This window comes from Chiloscyllium punctatum, chromosome 33, assembly GCF_047496795.1.
Source record: "Chiloscyllium punctatum isolate Juve2018m chromosome 33, sChiPun1.3, whole genome shotgun sequence".
NCBI classification, from domain to species: Eukaryota; Metazoa; Chordata; class Chondrichthyes; order Orectolobiformes; family Hemiscylliidae; genus Chiloscyllium; species Chiloscyllium punctatum.
Genome location: NC_092771.1, coordinates 54,829,853 through 54,841,122, shown reverse-complemented (window position 1 = coordinate 54,841,122; position 11,270 = coordinate 54,829,853). Strand labels below are relative to the sequence as shown.

The 11,270-nt window shown below is 45.2% G+C and overlaps 1 long non-coding RNA gene across 1 annotated transcript; it reads right to left on the bottom strand.

Annotated features, from left to right (window-relative positions):
• Positions 1–433: 433 nt before the first annotated feature.
• On the bottom strand, positions 434–7,283 carry LOC140458609 (uncharacterized). Its single transcript, XR_011953608.1, has 3 exons — positions 7,223–7,283; positions 5,811–5,919; positions 434–457 (listed from the first exon to the last, which is right to left on the bottom strand). It is a non-coding gene; the product is annotated as an uncharacterized lncRNA (long non-coding RNA).
• Positions 7,284–11,270: the final 3,987 nt, after the last annotated feature.

Genomic DNA, 11,270 nt, shown 5'->3' with positions numbered 1-11,270 from the left:
CCTGTGACACCTCAGCATCTTATTTTCTTTCAGACTCCCAACGATGAGTTTATTCATTGCTTCACCGGTCTGGCTGTTTCTACTGTTGCCAAGGCAACACGGTCTGGAATTCCCACCCTATCGCCCTCAGACCTGCTTTCCTCCTTTAAGGTATTCCTGAAAACCTGCTTATTTGGCAATTCTTTTGACCACCTGACCTAATATCCCCATCTGTGGCCTTATGTCAGAAGTTCTCAATAGTATTTCTGTGGAATTATAAACATGATAAAAAAAAACAAACTGTCGTTGATTTGACCATACATTGTCAACTCTTCAATGTTACTGAGTGAATAATCTATAACAGCTCTTACCCAAACACATTGTGGGAGCACCTTCACCACACGAATTGCAGCTGTCCAAGAAAGTCAAACATCACCTTCTCTACAGGTAATGGGGCTTTGGGACTGATCACTGGTATCTGTGGAGGGAGAAACACACAGTTGATATTTCAGGGAGTGCAAAATGCATTATAGGGAGGGAAAATGGTGCAGAATTTGGGATTTTCAAATTTGTGTTTTACAATGTGCACTAAGTTCTGTAAAACCTCTCATTCCATACCGTGAAAATTTCGTCTTCTTCCTGGTCAATATGTCTTTCCTTTCCCCTGCCCTTCACCTTCACATATTTCCAATGCCTTGGTCACAACAAAACTGTGCTGCCAGTGAAGTTTATGACATGGTTGAGTATTGTCCCGCCCCTCATTCACTCCGATTGGTTGAAGGACCAACTAGCACCTCTAGCCCCGATCCCCCACTCTTATTGGTCCTGCGCTGACATCAATAATCCAAGGCCCATTGTGGGTTGGAGCATGCTCAGTGCTTCCTGCTTTTGCTGTTCATCAGGTCTCAGAGAGAGAGAGAGAGAGGGCTCATCCCGGTTTGTCCTGATGTCAGACAATAACAACAACTACCTGCATTGTATGGAGCCTTTCACATTGACACATCTCAAATGCTTCACGAATGATGGAAACGTTGATTAAAGAGAACGATTTTTAGATACATCTTTAAGGCGGACAGAGGGGTTCAGGGAAGATATTCCAAAGGTTTGTGTCCTCGGCAGCTCCAATCGTGGAGTGATATAGGTGGGCAACAGCTTACAACGGAGACAGTGGCTAACCATAAGTTAACAACCTCATGTCGTAGCCCCCTACCCCACACACCAGGCCTCGTTCTCACAGCCTGCCATTACACACTACCTATGGTTAGCCACTAACAGTCTCCATTAACAGCTAATCACCCTCCCCCAGCCAGAACATTATCCACTCCTTTATCCAACTGTTCTTCTCACTCTATCCCCACCTATCCTTTACTCCGTTTATCCTCCCCCTACACTAACTTCTGCACATAAACTGACTTTTTTTTCTCAGTAAAATCTCTTCTGTGGAAGGGACACTGGGTCTGAAACTTTAACTCTGATTTCTCTTCACAGATACTGCCAGACCTGCCGAACTTTTCCAGAACCTCCTGGGTGTTGTTTCTGATTTACATCTTCTGCAGTTCTTTTGGTTTTAATTTACCGGGAGTTTGTAATTCAGGTCCCACAGCCTCTGTCCCAGTCTCTGCTGTCTCTCCCACCCCCACCCAGTGACACTGCACCTGCATAGCTCATGGACAGGTGTTGTCTTGCTGGCCACACCCCTCATTCAATCCCATTGGCTGCAGGACCACACAGATTCTCCTCCCATTGGTCTGGAGCTGCCGTCAATCAGCTGGGCCCCATTGTGATGAGAGTGGAGGGCTCATCCCTCTCTCTGCCCTGAGATGAGCTTCATCATTCACAGTGAATGGGGCAGTATCACAGAGCACAGGGCCTGGGGGCTATTCAGCCCATTGGGGCTGTACTCCCTCCCTCTGGAGATGCTGCAAATCTGTCCCAAGTCCCCTCCCATGTGCCACAGCCCCCCAAATCTTTCCTTAGAAAGTAAAATTCTAAGTCTGTTTCAGAAGACCTGCTGAATCTGTGTCATTCAGACTGTTCCAGATGCTCAGAACTTACTGAATAAAATAGTGTTCACATTTTCACCTTGTATTATTTGCCAATTACTTGAAAGTTACTAAAAATTGTGACAGTGTTAACAATTCCTCTCTCTCTCTGCAAATTCAAGACCTTGGAACCAAATCTGCACCAGGTTGAAATCACTGCTTCACCTTCTCAGCTCCAAGGATAATTATCTGAGCTTCAGCTCGCTCTCCACAAAAGAGAGGAATGTATCTTAAGATCAAAGAAACAGACCTTCAGTCCAACTCGTCTGTGCCAACGAGGAATCCTAAACTAATGGATTCCCATTTACCATCTATTGGCCTGTATCCATCAAAACCATGGACCCAATTGGAAGCCTTTTAGATGTTGTGATGTTATCAGCCTCCACTACTTCATCTGGTAGCCCCTCCCATACACACACCACACTCAGCTTGAAAACATTGCCATTTAGATCCCTTTTAAATCTTTGCCCTCTCAATTTAAACCCATGTGCTCTAGTTTTGGACCCACTTAACCTGAGGAAATAGGACCCCGGCTGCTCACCTTACCCACGACCCTCGTGATTTTATAAATCTCCATGAAGTCACCTCTCAGTCTTTGACTCACCAGAGAAAATAGCCCCAGCCTATTCAGGCTCTCCCTGTAGCCCAAATCCTCCAATCCTGGCAACGTTTTTATAAATCTTTAGATTAGATTACTTACACTGTGGAAACAGGCCCTTCGGGCTAACAAGTCCACACTGACCCGCCGAAGCGCAACCCACCCATTCCCCTACATTTACCCCTTTACCTAACACTACAGGCAATTTAACATGGCCAATTCACCTGACCTGCACATCTTTGGACTGTGGGAGGAAACCGGAGCACCCGGAGGAAACCCACGCAGACACGGGGAGAACATGCAAACTCCACACAGTCAGTCGCCTGAGTCGGGAATTGAACCTGGGTCCCTGGCGCTGTGAGGCAGCAGTGCTAACCACTGTGCCACGGTGCCGCCCTAAATCTTGTCCAAACCTTTTCAAGTTTCACAACATCCTTCCCAGAACAGAGTAATTCAAACTGAAAACAGAATTCCAGAAGTGGCTTAATCAATGTCCTGTCCAGCCACAATATGACATCCAAGGTTCTGTATTCAATGCATTGACCAATAACGGAGAGCGTTAATGGAGTCCCATTTGCCAGCGGTTCACCCTTATCCCTCTAAATCCTTCCTCTTCATGTACCCAATCAGATGCCTTTTAAATGCTGCAATTGTACTAGCCTCCACCCCTTCCTCTGCAGTTCATTCCATACTTGCAATGCCCGCAACATGATAAAGATGCCCCTTAGATCCCTTTTAAATCTTTTCCCTCTCACCTTAAGCCTGTACCCTCTAGCTCTGGACCTATCGAACTTGGGAAAAAGTCCCTGACTGCTCACCTTATCTATGCCCTTCCTGATTTTATAAGATCACCTCTCAGCCTCCAACTCTCCAGGGAAAATAGTCCCAGCCTATTCAGCCTTGCCCAATAAGCTCAAACCGTCCAACCCTGGCAAAATCCTTGCAAATGTTTTCTGAACCCTTTCAAGTTTCTCAACATTATTCCAAGAACAGGGAGATTGGAACTGAAAACAGAATTCCAGAAGGGCCTTAATCAGTGCCCTGTCCAGCCACAATATGACGTCACAACAGGCGCATTCAATGCATTGACAAATAACGGGGTGCGTACCAAATGCTGCATCCACTCCCCTGCCTACCTTTGACTCTACTTTCAAGGAACTATGAACCTGCACTCCAAGGTCCCTTTGTTCAGCAATGTTCCCCAGGACTTTACCATTAAGTGTATAAGTCCCTGCCCTGAATTGCCTTTCCAAAATACAACAGCTCACATTTATCTAAATTGAACTCTGTCTGCTATTCCTTGCTCCAATGGCCTATCTGATCAAGATCCTGTTGTATTCTGAACTAACCGTCTTCATTCAACCCATCCAATTTTGGTGTGTTCTGTAAACCTACTGACCATACCTCATATAATCACATCCAAGTCATTTATTTAAGGGCCCAATATCCATCCTTGCAGCACACTGCTACTCACAGGCCTCCAGTCCGCAAAGCAACTCTCCATCATCATCCTCTGTCTCCTACCTTCAAGGCAGTTTTGTAATGGCTTGCTCTCCCTGCATTCCATGTTATCTAACCCTGCGAACCAGTCTGTTTTGTGGAACCTTGTTGAATGTCCATATAAACAACATTCACCGCCTGGCTTAATCAATTTTCTTTGTCACTTCAAAACATTCAGTCTAGTTAGTGAGACACGATTGTGCATGTACAAAGCCACATTGAGAACAGTCAATGATTATTCCTTACTTTTCCAAATAGATGGATATCCTGTCCCTCAGAATCCCTTCCAACAACTTGCCTGCCACTGACTTCAGGCTCACTGTTCTCTTGTTCCATGGCCTCTCCTTACCACCTTTTTAAAATAATGGCACCTCACCTGTCGCTATCAACGATACAAATACCTCAGGAGAGGCCCAACAATCACTTCCCTAGATTTCCAGAAAGTTCCAGGATACACCTGATCAGGTTCCAGGGCTTTATCCACCTTGATGCGATTTAAGACATCCAGTACCACCTCCTCTGTAACATGGACACTTTTCAAGTTATCACTGTTTATTTCTCCAAACTCTCGAGCTTCCATATACTTCTCCAGTAAAAATGACGTGAAATATTTGCATATCTTTCGCACCCCCTGTGGTTCCATAGACAGCCTTGTTGACCTTTAAGAAGTCCTATTCTCTGGTCCAGTTAATCTTTTGTCTGTGATATATTTGTTTAATCTCTTTGGATTCTACTCCAGGACATCCCAGAAAGGCCAACTTCAAGGACCGTAATTTTCCTCTGACTTGATCAACAATGCCCTCCAACACATACCCTCCACTTCCCGCACCTCCGCCTTTACCCCACCCCTCCAGCCACAATAAAGAATATAACCCTGCGGTCTTCACCTTCCACCCCACTAATCTCCAGATACAGCGCATTAACCTCTTATTTCTGCGACCTAAAGTCAGACCCCACCACCAGAGACATATTTCCCTCCCCCAACCCTATCTGTGTTCCGCAGAGACCATTCCCTCTGCACCTCGCATGTTCGGTCCACACCCTCCCACCAACACATGCTCCACACCCTTGACCCTCCCTTGCCGCCACAGCAATGTAAAACGTGCGGCCACACCTCCCTCTGACCTTTGTCCAAGACCCCAAAAGGATCTTTTCACATCAGGCAGAGATTTGCCTGCACATCCCAAAACCTCATATACTGCATCTGGACACTATGGGAAATTTAACGTGGTTCATCCAACTAACCTACACATCTTTGGACTGTGGGAGCAAACTGGAACACCTGAAGGAAACCCTTACAGACACTGGGGAGAATGTGCCAACTTGAACACAGACAGTCACCTGAGGCTGGAATCAAACCCAGGTCCCTGGTGCTGAGGAAGCAGCGCTAACCACTGAGCCACAATACTGTGGGATCTTTGGTGCTGATGTGCTGCCCCACTGATACCTCAGTCACTCATCCTGCCTCATATCCTGATGACGGAGTGAAATTATCCCTAGACAGTTAATCCAGAGACCCAGATAACGATCTGGGGATCTGGGTTTGAATCCGATCACGGCAGATGGTGGAATGTGAATTCAATAAATATCTGGAAAAAATAATCTAGTGACGACAAGGAATCCATTGTCAATTGTTGGAAAACTCATCTGGTTCACTCATGACCTTTAGGGAAGGAAAATGCCATCCTTACCTGGTCTGGTCTGCATGGGACTCCAGATCTATAGCAACGTGGTTGACTCTTAACTGCCCTCTGGGTAAACGCAGCAATAAATGCTGGCCGAGCCAGTGACAGCCTCATCCTGTGAATGAATAAAGAAAACAGGTCAGGTTTTGTTCCTTCTCTAGTAGGTACATCCTCCAAACTGAATCTGAAATGTTCTCGTACACACTGAACGAATACCTTTCCATCCAAGCCCTTAAAACTACAGCACTCCGAGGCCATGTTGGTAAAGTTGAAACCCCTTATCATTGCAACTACATTATTCTTACAGATAACTGAGATCTCTCGGTAAAATTTTGTCTCAATTCCCTGCTGACTATTGGGAGAGGGTCTATAATACAATCCCAATAAGATGATCATCCCTTTCTCATTTCTCAGTACCAACCAAATAACTGACTGGATGTACTCCGAGGAATATCCTCCGGAAGCCTAGCCATAACATTATCCCGAATCAAAGATGCCACTCCCCCTGCTCTGTTGCCCCCTTCCAACTTTGCTATTAGCATCTACACCCTGGAACATTAAGCTGTTAGTCCTATCCATCTCTGAGTGATGCCTCTGTAATTGCTGTAATATTCCAGTGCCATGTTGTTCAAAACCATAGCCTGGGCCCATCTGCCTGATTTGTCAGGTCTCTTGCACTGAAATAAATGCAGTGTAACTGGTCCATCCCACCTCATTCTGTGGCTTGCTCTTGCCTGCCTTGACAGTCTGACTGGTGAACAGTACCAGTCTCAGACTCACCTCTTTGCTCACTATCCCTTTAGGATTACCCTGAATCCCTCACAGGTTTAATGCCTCCCGATTGGCACGAGCAAATCTCCCTGCTCGTCAGGACCCCAGGCTTTCCCCTTCCCATGCCATTGGTACCAATGTACAATGACCTCCCACTGGTTATCCTGCCCTTTGAGAAGATTCTGAACCATCTCGGGGTCATCCTTGACCCAGGCACCACCCCATTCTGATGTCTCATGGTCAGCTGCAGAAACGGCAGACTGTGCCGCTGACTAGAGAGTCCCCTATCACCATTTATCACGTGGAACTGGATATACCTCACATTACAGTAGAGCAGGTCTCAGTCACAGTAACTTGACTGTTAGTGTTACATTCCCCTGAAAGTCTATTACCAACTACATTTTCCAAAACAGTATACTTGTTTGAGAGGGGGGATAGCCATAGAAGACTGCTGTACTACCTGCCTACCCCTCCAAGCTTTCTTGGAGGTAACCCACCTACCTGACTGTATCTGCAGTATCCTGCAATCCTGAGACTGCCCCTTATCACACCCCCAGGCTCCTGTCAATTCCTCACTGCCTTTAATCACTCCTCCACCAATCCATGCGATCCAATAGGATTTACAATCACACTTGCTGCAGACATACTCATCAGTATCATGGAGACTCTCCCTAATCTCCCACATCCGACAGGAACAGCACGCCATCTCTCGGCCTTAAGAATCTACAGACCAAGAAAAAGGCACAGTCTTACTGCTGGAAAAATACTGCCCGAGAATAACAATGCTTATGTTTTATATTTCAAACATTTAATCAAGAGACTGTAAGACATTAAAAAGAAACCCTCACCTTACTCACTATTGTAGATTTAATAAAGTAGAATCGACTAAGATTGATGTTTGAAGAGACTGAAACCCACTGAGCTGATCCCCGGCTCTGAGTACTTCCAAGGGTGAGGACTCTGAGGGCAGCTGTGAAATGTCACTGTTTCTCTTCTCTGTCCACTCCATTTCCAGAGAGGTTTATAACTTCACAGCCAGTCAGCTCAGAGAGGTCACTGCTTGGTTTTATTCACTGGGGGTTGCCTTTACTGCCCAGACCAGTATTGATTGGCCACCTTAGTGTTGGAGAAAGTGGTAGTAAACTGTCTTCCTGAAATGCTGCAGTCCATGTACACCACAGTGACGTTTGGACAACAATCACCCTCCAGCCCCACCACCCTCCCTGTCTCTGTAATCCCCCTCCAGCCTCACCACCCTCCCTGCCTCTGTAATCCCCCTCCAGCCCCACCACCCTCCCTGTCTCTGTAATCCCCCTCCAGCCTCACCACCCTCCCTGTCTCTGTAATCCCCCTCCAGCCCCACCACCCTCCCTGTCTCTGTAATCCCCCTCCAGCCTCACCACCCTCCCTGTCTCTGTAATCCCCCTCCGGCCCCACCACCCTCCCTGTCTCTGTAATCCCCCTCCAGCCTCACCACCCTCCCTGTCTCTGTAATCCCCCTCCAGCCTCACCACCCTCAGCATCTCTGTAATCCCCCTCCAGCCTCACCACCCTCAGCGTCTCTGTCATCCCCCTCCAGCTTCAGAAATTACATGTCCGTGATGTAAGATTTTTATTTGGATTCATTTTTGTTTCTTTTACCTCAAAAATGAAAAATAAAAAAAAACCCAAAAAAGTGAAATATTTTCCCCCCCAAACAGATTTCTGTTGAGTGACCTTTTGGAGAGGCCGACACATGGACATTTGAGTATTTTATCACAAATTGTACATGTAGAATGAGGGAACTTTTTTTTAAAACTCTGCTAAAAAGGGAGGTAATGGCCAGATGGTATTCTTGATAGACGAGTAATATATGTAATGTTCCGAGGATTAGGGTTAGAATCCCAACATGGCTGATTGTGGCATCGGAATTCAGTACAATCGAGAATGAAAAGGCTAATGATGACCATGAAACTATTGTCGATTGTTAGAAACCCATCTGGTTCACTAATGTCCTTTAGGGAAAGAAACGGTCATCCTCACTTGGTCTGGCTGACAAGTGACTCCAGACCCACAGCAATGTAGTTAACTCTCAACTGCCCTCAGGGTAAACACCCACATCAACTGAGTGAATAAACAAAAAGAGATTGATGTTTAAATCGCGGAGGAGAGATTTTTAAAAATAAAATTGTGTTTTCAAAATTTTTAAAAAATGATCACCTTGGTCAGATGGCACTATAGACGCCGCAATAATCAGAGTGAACTAAAGGAACATACAAAGAGATCTCAGATATAAAGTCAGAATAATAAGGTGGTAATAGTAGATGATTTAATTTTGCAAACATTGACTGGGACTACCATAGTGTGAAAGGTTTGGTTGGAAAAGAATTTGTTAAACGAGTCCAAGAAAATGTTCTTTATCAATATGTAAATGTTCCTATCAGAAAGCAAGCAACATCTGCCCTTTTCTTGGCTGATCAGACAGGGCAAGTGACTGAAGTGATAGGATGGGAACAGTTTGGGTGGGAGGAAATTGTGGGCACCATGGAGAAATATTTGTATAATCGATAACTACGGGTGAGCTACCTGATGGCTGGAGACTGGCTAATGTTGTACCTTTGTTTGTGAAGGGATAGAAGGAGAAGCCTAGGAACTGTAGACCTCGGAGTCTGACTTCAGTGGTGGGTGACCTGTTGGAGGTCATTCAGAAGGATTGGGTTTACATGTATTTGGAGAGTTAAGGAATGATTCGGGACAGTCAACATGGTTACACAAGAGGGTGTCTCACAGACTTGATTGAGCTTTTTAAGGCAGTAACCAAGAAGATCGACGAGGGCAGAGTGTTAGATATTGTTTATTTGGACTTTAGTAACGCATTTGACAAGGTTTTTTTTAGATTAGATTAGATTACTTACAGTGTGGAAACAGGCCCTTCGGCCCAACAAGTCCACACCGCCCCGCCGAAGCGTAACCCACCCATACACCTACATCTACATTTACCCCCTTGCCTAACACTATGGGCAATTTAGCATGGCCAATTCACCTGGCCTGCACATCTTTGGACTGTGAGAGGAAACGGGAGAACATGCAAACTCCACACAGTCAGTCGCCTGAGGCGGGAATTGAACCCGGGTCTCAGGCGCTGTGAGGCAGCAGTGCTAACCACTGTGCCACCGTGCCGCCCACGTGCCGCCCGTGCATTGATGACTAATTTGTAAAGTTCGATCACATGGGATTCAGGAAGAGCTAACCAACTGAATACCAACTAGCTTAACGGTAGGAAACAGAGTGTAATAGTGGATGGTTGCTTTTCAGACTGGAGGACCGTGACCAGTAGTGTTCTACAGGAATTGGTGCTGGGTCCATTTTTGTTTGCCATGCGTGTAGATGATTTGGGTAAGAATATACAAAGTATGGTTTGGTTGTGGGTGACATCAAAACTGTTAAAGCGGACAGTAACAAAGGTTATTTATGATTACAAAGGGATCTTGATCAATTGGGTGAATGAGCTGAAGAGGGGCAGATGGAGTTTAATTTGAATAAATGTAAGCTATTACATTTTGATAAAACAGACATCGCCTTTAGCCTCATTAATTAATTTCACTAATTAAAAGTAAGGCCTTGAGTAGTGACATAGAACAAACAGACCGAGGGGTTCAGGTCTTGTGTCATATGTAGACAGGGTGGTCCAGAAGGTGTTTAGCACACCTACCTTCATTGCTCAGACCTTTAGGTAGAGGAGTTGGGACATAATATTGAGGCTGTACAGGATGCTGGTGAGGCCTTTTCTGCAATACTGCGTCCAGTTCTGGTTCCCCGTTATAGGAAGGATGTTATTAGAGAAAGTTCAGAAGATATTTCCCAGGATCTTGCCATGAATGGAGGGGTGGTGTTGAAGGAGTGGCTGGATAGGCTGAGATTTCTGTCACTGGAGTATAGGAGGTTGAGGGGTGAATTTATTAGAGGTTTATAAAATCACGGAGAGTGTAGATAAGATGAATGCCCGGGGGTCGCAGGGGGATTGAAGACTTGGGTGCACACATTTTGAAGAGAGATAAGAAAGGTTTTAAATAGATTTTAGGATGTTTTATAGATATTTAATAGATATCCTAATCGATATCAGGATATTTTTACATTTGTGGAATGAACTGCAAGGGGAAATGGGAGCTGTGAATACAATTACAATCTTTAAAAGACATCGGCTAAAGTTCATAAATAGGAAATATTTGGAGGCAAGTGCAGTTAGTTTTGTTTGGAATTATAGTCAACATGGATTGGTTAGACCACAGGGTCTGTTTCCATGCTGAATAACTTTAAGACTCTAACTCGCGGTGTCTCTGTAAATTGCTCCATGCTCACAACTCTCTCTATCACTGTCACTTCATCAGCTTCACAGCTCTTCCTTATCTCTGTAATTCCTCTCCAGCCTCAGAACCCTCACTACCTCTGGTATCACAAAACATCTGTCTCTGTAACATCATCCATTCTCACAATCCTCCTTGTATTGTAATCTCCTCGAGCCCCACAAATCTCTGTGCTAAGTGCTTTTCTCTAATTCCAGCCTTGAGGATAGCCCATTTTAAATTCAGATTCATGCACCCTGACCTCCAGAAATTATTACTAAACCTCTCTGCTCATTTTCCTCATCAAAACATTAACTAATCATGTATCATCTATTCTAATATCAAAAGGTATTAGATGATCACACCGGGTATG